General features: G+C 36.6%; 1 protein-coding gene across 2 annotated transcripts in view; it reads left to right on the top strand.

Annotated features, from left to right (window-relative positions):
* The window catches only part of TENM1 (teneurin transmembrane protein 1), a 796,581-nt gene that overhangs the window by 390,128 nt on the left and 394,516 nt on the right, over nucleotides 1-11,937 (top strand). The window lies entirely within an intron of this gene.

The following is an 11,937-nucleotide window of genomic DNA, read 5'->3' as shown; positions in this document are numbered from 1 at the left end:
CAGTACAAGTCATTAAATTCTTCCAGGCTTGACTCACCCCTAAACTTGTTCCATTTAGGGACTACTATCCCTCCCAGTTTTGGATGCTTAAAGTATCCCTAGTTGTAATAATTGTTAGCACCTTAAAATAGTGAATGGGTTGAGTTAATTTTGAGTTTTTCAGAATTTATAATCCAGCTGTAAAGGTGTAGGTCAAGACCTGAATATCCTGACACATGTATTCTGTATGTAGTGAAAGGTTGGCAATTTTGAGAAAAGAAAATGCTGCCTAAAGGAATACAGATTTGAGGAAAGGTTTTCACAAGCCTCAAATTGACTTAAGTGCTCAGGAAATGCTTTAAAGCATGATTTCCCAGTCTGTGCACCTGAATGTGGGGTCTCTGGGCAATGCTTTAAACACAATTTTTGACCTCAGTGTATCATTTTAGGGCCATAGTAAATGTAGCTAAAATAGTTAATGGACACTTGCATTTTTGTAATGTGGTAAAGATCTTATTCTTCCAGACACAAGGTTCTGGTTTGATTCTATCACTTTTTTTTTGGTTTGTTTTCTATAAAAATGCTCCCTTTCATATATATAGTACTCACATTGTGATGTCTGCAAAATACTGATGTTTGCCTAATCTAAACTGTTTCATTTGCAGTCTTATCTGAAAAAAAAAAAAGTTTCAGTTTATAACAAGTGATCTATCTTAATAATTATCTCTTCAGTATGCCTTATAGTGAATAATTAACTTGTTCCAATTTGCCTTGCAAAATATATAAAACAGTTTTGTAGACAACTCAGCTCAGAATCAGCTCAGAAAATGACCCTTCGAGTGTAGTTGACTCACATGGTGAAACTGTTCCTCAGAAGGAGACTTAAGACTGAAATGAGTTATAATTGTTCATTTCACGTGTTTAAACTTCACTGCCAGAGGGGACAGCTGGGGTGAACATGGGAGTGATTTAGGATTAGCAAGTTCATGTATAGTAGATTAATGGAGAAATGATTGGATGTTGTGTTTAAGACACAGGCAATTGAATGTGCAGCAGGTAAACCTAGAAGATCTGCAAAGGCAGTCTTTTAAAATCCTTTTTTAATATTTTTATTCATTTCAGTAGCCAAAATGTACCTAATCCTACCAATTCTTGTATAAAAAAATCATTTCTATTTGCCTCTATTTTGGTTTTTTTATATTTTCCTATTGAAATTCAGGTCTTCATACATTCTGACCTTTTCAAGAAAGCCTGCTTCATTGTGAATTGTGAGTGCATTAGGAAGGTAAACACATTCAGTACTTGTTATTCAATGAGTTTGGATTTAGAAAGTCATTGTCAATAGGTTAATCCTTTTGTACAGACAGTCTCTTTGGCTAAGAGGCATCTTAAACAAATAAAGGTTTTACCAAAATACTAATTTTTCAGTCTTCCTGTCAACTGTCAAAGAACAAACCTCAGTGGAGGTCTTAAAATTGGTTATTTCTAGTTTGTATTCACTTCAAGTCAGCACAGTTTGAAAAAGAACTTCTGTATACAGAAGCCTAGTCACAGGCTATTTGTTACTCTGCTCAAGAAATCATTAAAACCTCGGATTTTCTTGGAGTGTTTTATGAGGATGAGGGAAGGGACAAGTTTATCTGGGTTCAACAAATATTTATAAATACCATGAATAAAAAGGATACCAAATTCAGCAGCAGATTGGGTAGGCACTTAAAGAGAAAATAACATATCCCCGATCTGATTAAAAGTCAAGTGTCTCTTGAACTGCATATCACAATATTTGCCAAGTGGATATATTTTAGACTATTGGTTAAATGTGAAAGTAGAAATTAGGGATTCTGAGAGAGAATTGCAATAAAACAGCTCCTTGCAAGAATTATGTGGGCAGAAGTTCAGCAATAAATAAGGTGAGGCTGTATGTACAACTTTTATTTCACTGGTTATTTTAAGTCTTTTCATTGCTTTACAGACTTCCTACAGAGCCTATATTTCTGCTTATTTCTACATCAAAAATTACAGACAACAGGACTGCAAAGGAAAATGTCCATCCACACAAGCAGGCAGTTAAGATAGCCCTCTTGAAATACAAATGCCAGAATTTGTTTGAAGATTCCTGGATCAATAATCCACTGAAATACAACCTGAGCTCACGAGTCAGAGCCAAAGGAGACCAAAATTACAGAAAAGACACTCTTCACTCAACCTGTTTCTGGATGTTCCTTGCCATGAGCTGTATCTTGATGATGCCCCCTAAATGTGAATATTTTCTCTTCACTTTCAGGGTTATGTCCTGAATTTTTCTACACCCCATAAGCCTTTTTCCTCTTTTCCATTGAGGACACACATCTTGTCCAAAAAACAGATGAGTCAGTAGGGACCTCCTATATTTCCTTACATGAAAATAGGGGTTTTTCACAATGAGTTCTTATCTAATCTTTGGTTTTGTATTAAACATCCTATTTAACTCAGTGTACTTCAACAGCCAAACAGAACTTTCTCCTTAAAATCTGCAGTACTTATAAATTGTATCTACATTTTTAATGTGTTCATCATAAAATATGTATTTACTGTGAAGTTTATGACTGACAGTGCTTCATTAAGATACAGACAGTATTAGAATTATACATATTATCTGATCAACAAAATAAAGAGCAGTTCCTCAGCTGCTTCAGTAGAGTCCTATGGGTTGAATGCCAACTGGAAAAAAGTCAGGTGACGTTTGCTGCAGATGTAATCTGTTGCTTTGTCTTCTATCAATCTTCATGATTTATGTTTTTCTGGAGCTGTTCTTGCCAGATTGACATTTGCATATAATTTTTTAATATACTTCATATTCACATTTAATTTTTTATTAAATAGTCAGGGCTTCATAGAGTATGGCTGGCTGAATGCAAAATGATTGACTAATTTGAGGGATAATTATGTCGATTTAGCTGGAGCCAGCATGTGCCTGCTCAAAAGTCAAAGTGCATACCTGAAATTGTGTTGCAGAGTTTGGGCCCAATTAATGAGAATGGTCAAGAAGGTGCTAATGCTTCCAGGAATGAAAATACGCTTCATGTCTAAAAATACATTTGCATGCCTGTAGATAGAATTTAAAGATGGTATCTGGGCACACTTTGTTTTCCCAAAGAACTTTATATAGATCTTTGGGATAGAAATCATAGATAAAATGCTGAATAGCATAGATTGACAGCTGGTTGTTTCATTGTGTCAAGGAATATAGTTAAAAAAACAAAAAACCCAAACTTTTCAAAACTGGTCTCTAAGCAGTTCAAATTAATGTGCAATGTTCCTCTTTTATAAAGGCTTGAAAAATGCTTAGCTTCTATCAGAAGAGAATAAAGTAAATAATTTTATTAATTCCACAACAGCAGAAGTGGCCTTCTGCTCCACTACTTTGTTATGAATTTATTTGACAGCTTTTTCTGGAGATTAGTTACTGCAAATACATTTGTAGTTTCCTATAGTGAAGCTGAAGCATGTACTGATTTTATTCCTTTGCCGCTGTCTACCTCTGAAACTGAGTATTTGACAATTTTCATATTCTTTCAGATTTCCAAACTGTGAAGGAAATAGCCACACAAGAAAATAGCAGGTCAGCCCCAGGGCTGACACACTGAGTGCTGGTGGAACTTTTAGCTTGCTTCCCTTGACAGAGAAGATGAGGGAAGGATAAGCAGGATTTTGTCCCTGAAACTGCTGTCCTTGGGCAGGCATGTTTTTAACAGCCCATAGAGCATCAGGGTATGTTCAAAAAGTCCTTCTTCATCAATGGTGGTAGATCAGGAATAAATTAATAAAAAGCACAGTCATAGGCACAGTGCCAGTCTGAGGTACTGGAGTACCCTCTGAATGAAGTAATACGGCCCTTCAAATTACTACATGCATTTAGAAAAAAACCACAAACCATAATAGATTCCATTTTTAAATGCATTTATTTAACTACTTATTTAAATGTATATACATAGGTCAGTATATTAAAATTTGGGGTTTCTTTTGTATTGCATGAATTTAACCAATAGTTTTTAAACAACAAAGAGACAGGACAAAATCAGTGGGCTATACTTTTGAATTTGTGGATTTCTGAGCATGATTAGATGGGCAGTAATCTGATTTTTTTTTTCTATATGAATTCTGTTTACTGGAACAGTGCAAAGTCTTGTGCCTGCATATCATTTTTCAGATCAGGCACTGCACAGTTCCACAGATTTAATAGAGGCATAAATGCACCATGATAAGAAAAAATATATATTATGTAAATAACTGTTTAGAGTTCAAAAAGCACATGTACAAAATATTAACAGGTTCAAAAATTGTGGAAAGAAAATGACAGGGCAATGAAACATTAGTTCTGGTTTGAATGAGGGAAAGCCAACATTTAACTAAAGACAAATGAATGTGGCTGACTGGCAGAATTTGAAGAGCACTACAATAACATTCCAAGGGGCATACCTTCACCTTACAGCATAACACTTTGCTCCATGCTTTTTTCAAATGCCAGATGTCATTGACTTCAGTGTGGACCCAGCTGACTGTTTAGATGAGACAATAGCTGGTAATGGCATTAGGTTATTTTGATTTTTGAAACTATTCTATTTCCAAAGTTTTGATCTAACTACTAATGTTGTTCTTTACTCTATACTGAAAAGTGAAAAAAAAGATCTGAAAAGAAATTACAATTTATATTAAGTTTGAGATAGCTTGCAAAAATCACTGAAGATGTGGAATAACACTTGCTTCCAATCAGACCAAGTAATTTAGAACCATCCTAAAGATCAGAGAAATGTCTCTTTTGAGAAGACATTTAAGATGTCTAAAATTTCCAGCTGAGGAGGGGAGCAATGGAGTGGCTTTGGTGGGGACTGGCATCCAGCCAAAATCAACCCTCACCACTGGCATAATTTCAATATGCAGTTATAAATATCTAAGTGCTTTGTTCCAGACTTTGGGCTGTAAACAAAAGCAGTAGTGTGCATACTAAACATCAGCATTTCATCATAAATATCAGAATCTATGCTGATAAAATATGCTGAGTGTAGAGAATAAAAGCTAAGTTTACATCTGAGTACAATTCTGCATCCACATGCATCATTATTAATAACAAGTATTGTTTCCTCTTGCAATTGTGTCATGGGGCAGCAAAATCCAGGGACCCAGTATGCTGGCATGCCCACACACAGTGCTGCTCTGTATCCAGCTGTTTAAAGCTGGGTTAGTGTGTACATGCCAGGTCACAGTTGCAACAGAAGAATTAAAAATGTATTTCTCATGATGAACACTTTGAGTTTACCAGTACAGGTACCCACTGTGTACCTACCAGGATACCAGTGCTCCACAGCCTTCCTGCCAAACACAGGCATTGCAAGAGCAGAATTCTGGAGTGTGTCAGAGTTCAGCTGTGCAACCTGTGCAGAGATGGGCAGATGTGCACAGCAGGGCAGTCACTGCCTCGTCGTGGGGCAAACACAGCACCTTGTGCCACACGGGGTGACGCAGGGGGTCCCCTGGCCACAGAATCCAGCTGAGAGTTGCACTCACCTTACCCCACTCAGAAACTGCTCCTGTGCCACCAAAGGCTGGAATTCCACATTATCACATGGAACTCACTCCTCACACAAGTCAGATTTAGCCAACTGCAACACTTATAAATTGATAATGGAATAAAAAAATACATAGAACAGGAAAAAACTCTCTAAAAATTCTGAAACACCCTGGTTAAGCTCCCACCCCTACTCAAAGTTCTACTTGCTGCATGACTAAGAACTAAGCTGTAATCCATTTTGTTAGGGTCACAATGAAACCCTGACAGTATGAACATCAGCCCCAGGCTGCTTCAGGAGGTACTTGAGGTTCCTGTTATGTTCAGGGCTGCTCTTGCTGCATCTTCACAGCCCTTGTTATCTAATCTAACTTGCATATGTGTATCTGTGCTGTTGACAAGTATCCTGAAAGTATTGGAACCATACCAAGAACTTAAAATAATCTCAAGCTAGCAAAAGAAAAATTATTCTTTAAAGTTAAGCTTTCATGATTCACTTTCACTGTGTAGCTTTTGATTTTCCTCAGGTAGAGACCATATGTCACAGGCAGGATATATTTGAATCTGGAATATTTTTACAGGTATTTCTGTTGATCTGTGAAAGGACAGATTTAGAAATGCTTCAGAAATACAAGGAATCAATCTGAGAAATGTTTCAATTTCTATCTTTCAAGATTACATGGGGATACAAGAGGGTCTTCTAACTTGACATTTAAAGTAACTATGATATCAAGAAAACTTACAAGATTTAAATTTGGACCCAGAATAATTTTTATTTTTAGTCAATTTTTGAGGACTTTGTCCGGCCAATTTTTGGACCTGTCAATTCTAGAAGAAGGCACAGAAACTATTTCCCACGTGGTATTTGTCCCCTCTGCTCTTTGAGAAAAAGGAACCCTTTTTGTCTGACAGGTTATTAATTATGCTAGTATTTAATGCAATATATTGTATCTTTGAAAAACAGCATAGAAACAATGAGTGCAGCAAAAGGCAGCTGAGCTAAAGAGGGGCCTCTATAGAGAATTCCAGACTGGAAAAAGCCTTTTTTTCATATCCTGTGAGACATGCATTCCTCTGTAAAATTGTCCAATAGTTTTTTTAATGTATTTTACCTTATTTTTTATTTAACTATTTTAACTTAATAGATCTGCCATGAATCATGTGACAGCAGTACAACACTCACTTTATATTTTTGCTAAGGTATAAACCTCTGCCCAATACATAATTATACCTTGTGGTTTTAAAATGTCAATTATATAAAAATAAAAATAAATACCAGGCAATTTTACAATTAGGTCTTTCATTAAAGGCACAGTATGACAACATAATCAGCTTTTCATTTAATGGTTTGAAAAGTCATCATAGTCTAATTAATATGCTGCAGTAATAACCACGCTGCTTGCATTCTTTTTCTTTCCCTGTGCTTTCCAATCTTTTTTTCAGTTAGTGATCTCAAAATACTGCCATATGCAGATTTCTGTATTTTGCATATGCCATATCATGCATATGCCATAAATCAAATGCCAGCTTTGTAGAATTACTTAACTCTTACCAGTGAATGTCAGTGAAGTTCTAAAGATAGTTTGGGAACATTTGGATTGAAGCCAAACAGCTGCATTATTATGTCCAATGTTTTATCTTTGGATGTGCTGTGTTCAGCCTGGTCTGTCAATAAGAATACACTGGCTGGTCTTTACTCTCCATGCCCTGAAAAAGTAGAATAGACTGAAGTAGATGGGGCTTTTTCATGTGGTTAAAGTTCAGCTGGGAAAGAGTAATTAAAACAGTTGAAAAGTGTTTTAATGATGATCTAAGTCCGATGAAACTTGATATCCTTCCATTTTAGCAATGAATTCAAGCATTTAATGATCCCTGCAGGGAGAAACACATTTGAAACAAAAAATTGACTCTCTCCTTAAATACCTTTGCAGACCCAAGTGTGTCTCTTAGATGGACAGGAAAGAAAAAGAGAAGGGCAGAGCAGGGGCCTGCAGTTCACGTGGGGAGCTGTGGTGTGTAGCAGCCACACTCTCCATGGTGTGGGGCTGCTCCTCCTGCACAGGATGCTTCCTGAGTGGGTGGGAGGACTGCAGTCCTCTGCACCACACTGCTGAGTGCATGCTCAAGTGCTGGTGAAATTGATGCTACACGACCCGAATGACAAAAGTGACATTTAATTCACCTGCACCTGAGAAGATAAAATATTTAACCCCTTAGAATTGTTGACAAAGATGCTTTTAACTTGCTAAGAAGTGATGAAATATTTGCAGTCTTTCCCCTATCATCTTTGATTCTTTAGTGTAAATCATTTAACTATAAATCAATAAATTGTGTTTTATGAAACTCAATATTTTAGAAAGTTGAATGGTAAACAGCATCATCATAAAAAAATTTGTTTCTGATTTATGAGAGCAAGGCAGTATTCAGTTGGCAAGAGGCTAATGCTGTAGAGATTAAATCAATCTTCATTATAGTTGCAAGGAAAAATGTTATAACAATAATAAATCTGAATGTCCATGAGAGATATTTTCTATGCAAATTTTTGCTGAATCAAGATGGAAATAAACCCAAAAAGGTGGAGGATAGCTCCAGTGAAACCTGATGTTTTATACACGTAATTACTGGTCATTACAGGGGCAATATTTTATAGTGTATTTCCTCGGCAAAAATGGGAAAGCAAAAGACTTTTCTGCAGAAGCCCTGTTGAATATTCTGACAAAGGATCCATGAATACTTGGACAGTTGGGAGAGTTTCTGAATAGATATTTTGTGAGATTGAGTTCTCTGAGCTTTCTAGGAGCTAATCATTTTGAGAGGGCAAGACAGGGCATTGTGAAAGGACTAGATTGTCCATCAGCATTTTCAAAAGTGCTAAGAGGCCTCCAGAGGGATGACATTTGGCTTCTTAAAATGCAGTTCATGTGTTATCACCAATCTGGTGACATACATGCCCCTAGAAAGATTAACAAGGTTTGCCAGATATGCTGCAAGGTAAAAATACACTGTCAGAACTTAACCAGGCTTGGAATGATGTCAAGTGCAGATATGCTCTTGAAGGAGCCTTCTTAAAATCAGTCACAGTTAATTTGATGTTCTTAACTTGTTTCTGATAATCTGTGCTGAGAGGCATGTCAGTATTCCACCCTGCAGCATTTTCAAGGTGATTTGGACTGTTAAAAAGATGAAGCATAAGAGAGGTGCTTAATTATAGGTAAGTGTGTGAACAAAGTGTGATATAAAGTAATCGAGTTAATAAAAGGATGGTGACTAACACAATAATAATAGCAATATGAGTTTGTGATCCATATCCAGTAGACTTCGGATATGGTTGATAAAGATCCTAAATTAGTTTTCTAATTAATTGTTTGGAAACAAAATATTTTCATTTCACTTTCCCTACTACTTTTGCTTGATTGCCATACTTTCATTTCAATTCCATGTTTCCACTTTTCTGCTCTAATTCGTCTTTGCAATTATTGCTTCTGCTTCTTTTCATTTTGCTTCTCTTCTGTAATTCCACATTGCAGCTGGTCTTCAGCACCACACAGTGTAGCCACTTACATAACAAACGCCACCAATCCCTAATGCTGTCAGTCATTAGGCAGTGTTTTTAACTGGATATCAGCTTCTCAAATTATTCTCACACCATCTGCTTGTTGAATATTTTTCATAGTTCATGTTTTTGGTTCTGTTCATTTATCCTTTAAACTGAGATATTCTGCAAAAGGGGCATTATTCTCTTGCAATGATATTATGAGAGAGTTATTTTTCCATACGTGTTTGTTTAGTTTCTCAAGTAGTCCACAGCACTGATGCTGTAATTGTTGGTCTAGCAAAGCAGTCTGTATCTGCTGTGTCATTTCAGAAGGCAAAATTCATTTGTTTTACATAGAAGGGCCAAACACTTTTGCAGGTACTATGTTTGCATCAGATCTATTCTGCAGATTTTAACACAGCTTACCCTACCTGTAAGTGATGTGGAGGTGTCACTAGGTTTCCTTAACTTACACTGTTCCTTGTCTTGTTACTGGTAATTCTGAGATGCAAAACTGACCTCCTAGTTTCTCTATCCCTTTAAAACATTTCATCTCTCTAACAAATCCCCCTACATTGTCCCTTCACTTCATCCTCTCAGTATCCACAGGAGTTTTGAAGAGGAACCTCGGGGTGACTCACAACCCCTGTACTGGTGTTATTTTTGCCACAGAATGCATCCACACATAGTCAGAAATGAGCTGGAGGTGTCACACAGCCACTGCAACCCTCATGTGTTTCTTCTTTAATTACAGGGTCTCCAGTGGTATTGGGGTGGTGCTGAGAAGTTTTCAATTGATTTTCCATAAATCAATAACCACAGAATCATTAAAGCTGGATCATTGAATTTGCAACCATTAATTTTGCTGAGTTGAAGAATAATGGCTTGTTGCTTATCAGCAGTACTTTGCATTATTTTCAGTCATTTTTATATTTTTAATTTGTGGTAACTAATGTTTCAAAAAGGACAAATATTTCCAGGTGCTGGAAAAACCCCAACTAATCTATCCTCTGTCAGCTATGAAATTGTGGCATAATTAGATATAAGTGTACATGACTACAAGCCTGACTGGGCTGCAGTGGTTTGGGGTTGTCTACATTTCTGTGTAATGCTATATCAAAACTAATTTTTCATTCTCACCTCGGCTTCCCTATTCTCTCTTACACACACTCATCTCTTGGCTTGGATAGCACACCAGTGAACCTGGTTATCCCTGCTCGACATGGAAATTCTCAGTGCTCTGTAGATTGAGTGGAATCACCAGAAAGTAAAGTAGTTCTGCCTGGTCTTGGTTGAGTAGTTACTTTGTGATCTGATGTTTTCTCCCACCAGAGATATCACTGCAAGTTTCCTATGCAAGTTTCTGCAGCCAGCATTCATTTTGCACAGATGCTTCCTTTTAACGGATCATAAACTTTTTAAATTTCTATGAATTCTCTTGTTAGTGAGCTCGTGAACACAGAAAGCTTTACATGCCATACCAGAGGTACTTCACAAAGATGATTTCCTATTGTGGATTTTCATTATTGTGGGCATCTTCATTTTCCCCATGTTATCCTTAGAACGTAAATGTCTATAAATGTTTTCAGCCACCAGAATACTTTCTCCCTATACAAAGAAGCAAACTGAAAGAACATAAACATTTTTAGGCATAATAACTTGGCTTTTTATAAATTTTCTATGTGGCTGATAGTTCCCTATCTGATAGTGAAATTCAATCAATATTGCTTCATTTTAGGGAAATTATTTTCTTAGGGATTTACAAAACTGAGGCTTCAAATTTTGTTTTCTGAAAATATTTGGCCCCTTCCTGTCATGCAGCAAGAAGCCTTTCAGGAGCCCAGGGCCAGGAATTCATTCCTCAATGCTCTTGACTGTGCCTCTGCCATGGGAGGGACAGAGAGAGAGAAAGGGCCACAGCTCACCTGCTTCTGCTGTGGCTCAGAAAAGCTACACAGCCTTTGCACCATGGTTTAGAACAAAGCTGAGGACTCCAAAACAAACATACAAAACTTTTAGATGTAATCTCACTTTTCCAGGGAAAGCCTTTAATATCTTACAGTAACAAACATCATTAATCTCCTGATTGCATAAACTTTGCCTGAACTGTGGGTCCAAGTTATTTTAGAAAAGGTGATTCAGTGATATCGGGCCATGAGGAGGCTCCTTAGCTGGATGTGCAGTCAGAAGTCATTGAACAGGTTAATTGCTTGTACTTATCTTTTAAAGCAAAGATATAATGTTTAGAAAAAACACTTTTATACCATTTAATTCTTGACAAAGGTGATAGAGCTTTTAGTTTTCAAATGTACTTGGGTCATGAAACTTTATGGCCTAACAAAATTAAAGTGTCACATCTAGTAATGCTCTTGTTTATTTTTATCTCTGAGAACTGTAAACATTTGAAATCAATGTAAATTATAAAATATTATAAAACTAAAAGCTTTGACTTTTTCTTAAATCTAGATACTCCAAACTCTAAAAACTCATTCCTCATTTCAAAATAAAAATAAGGTTGGTATCAATTGCCATTTCACTTGTTGTTCCTGATATGTTGCTGAATTTGATTAGAGATTGAAGGTTGCTATTATTGTATTGTTCTTTTCTTGAAAGGTACATTCCTGGCCTAAATTGAGTTTAGTTATGAAGTAATTCTTATGATGGGCATCCAATTTTGCTATTGAAAAGTGATTTGAAGCAAAGGTGATTAAGTGTTCCTCCCTGGCTGTCATGGTTTAACCCCAGCTGGCCACTCAGCCCTCACTCACTGCCCACTGGTGGGATGAATGAGAAACTAGAGGGTAAAAGTGAGCAAACTCATTTGTTGAGATAAAGACAGATTAACAAGTAAAGCAAAAATCATGTAAGCAAAGCAAAC

This window comes from Motacilla alba, chromosome 4A, assembly GCF_015832195.1.
Source record: "Motacilla alba alba isolate MOTALB_02 chromosome 4A, Motacilla_alba_V1.0_pri, whole genome shotgun sequence".
NCBI classification, from domain to species: Eukaryota; Metazoa; Chordata; class Aves; order Passeriformes; family Motacillidae; genus Motacilla; species Motacilla alba.
Note: the sequence above shows the minus strand (reverse complement) of the source record. Positions and strands in the feature narration are given on the sequence as shown.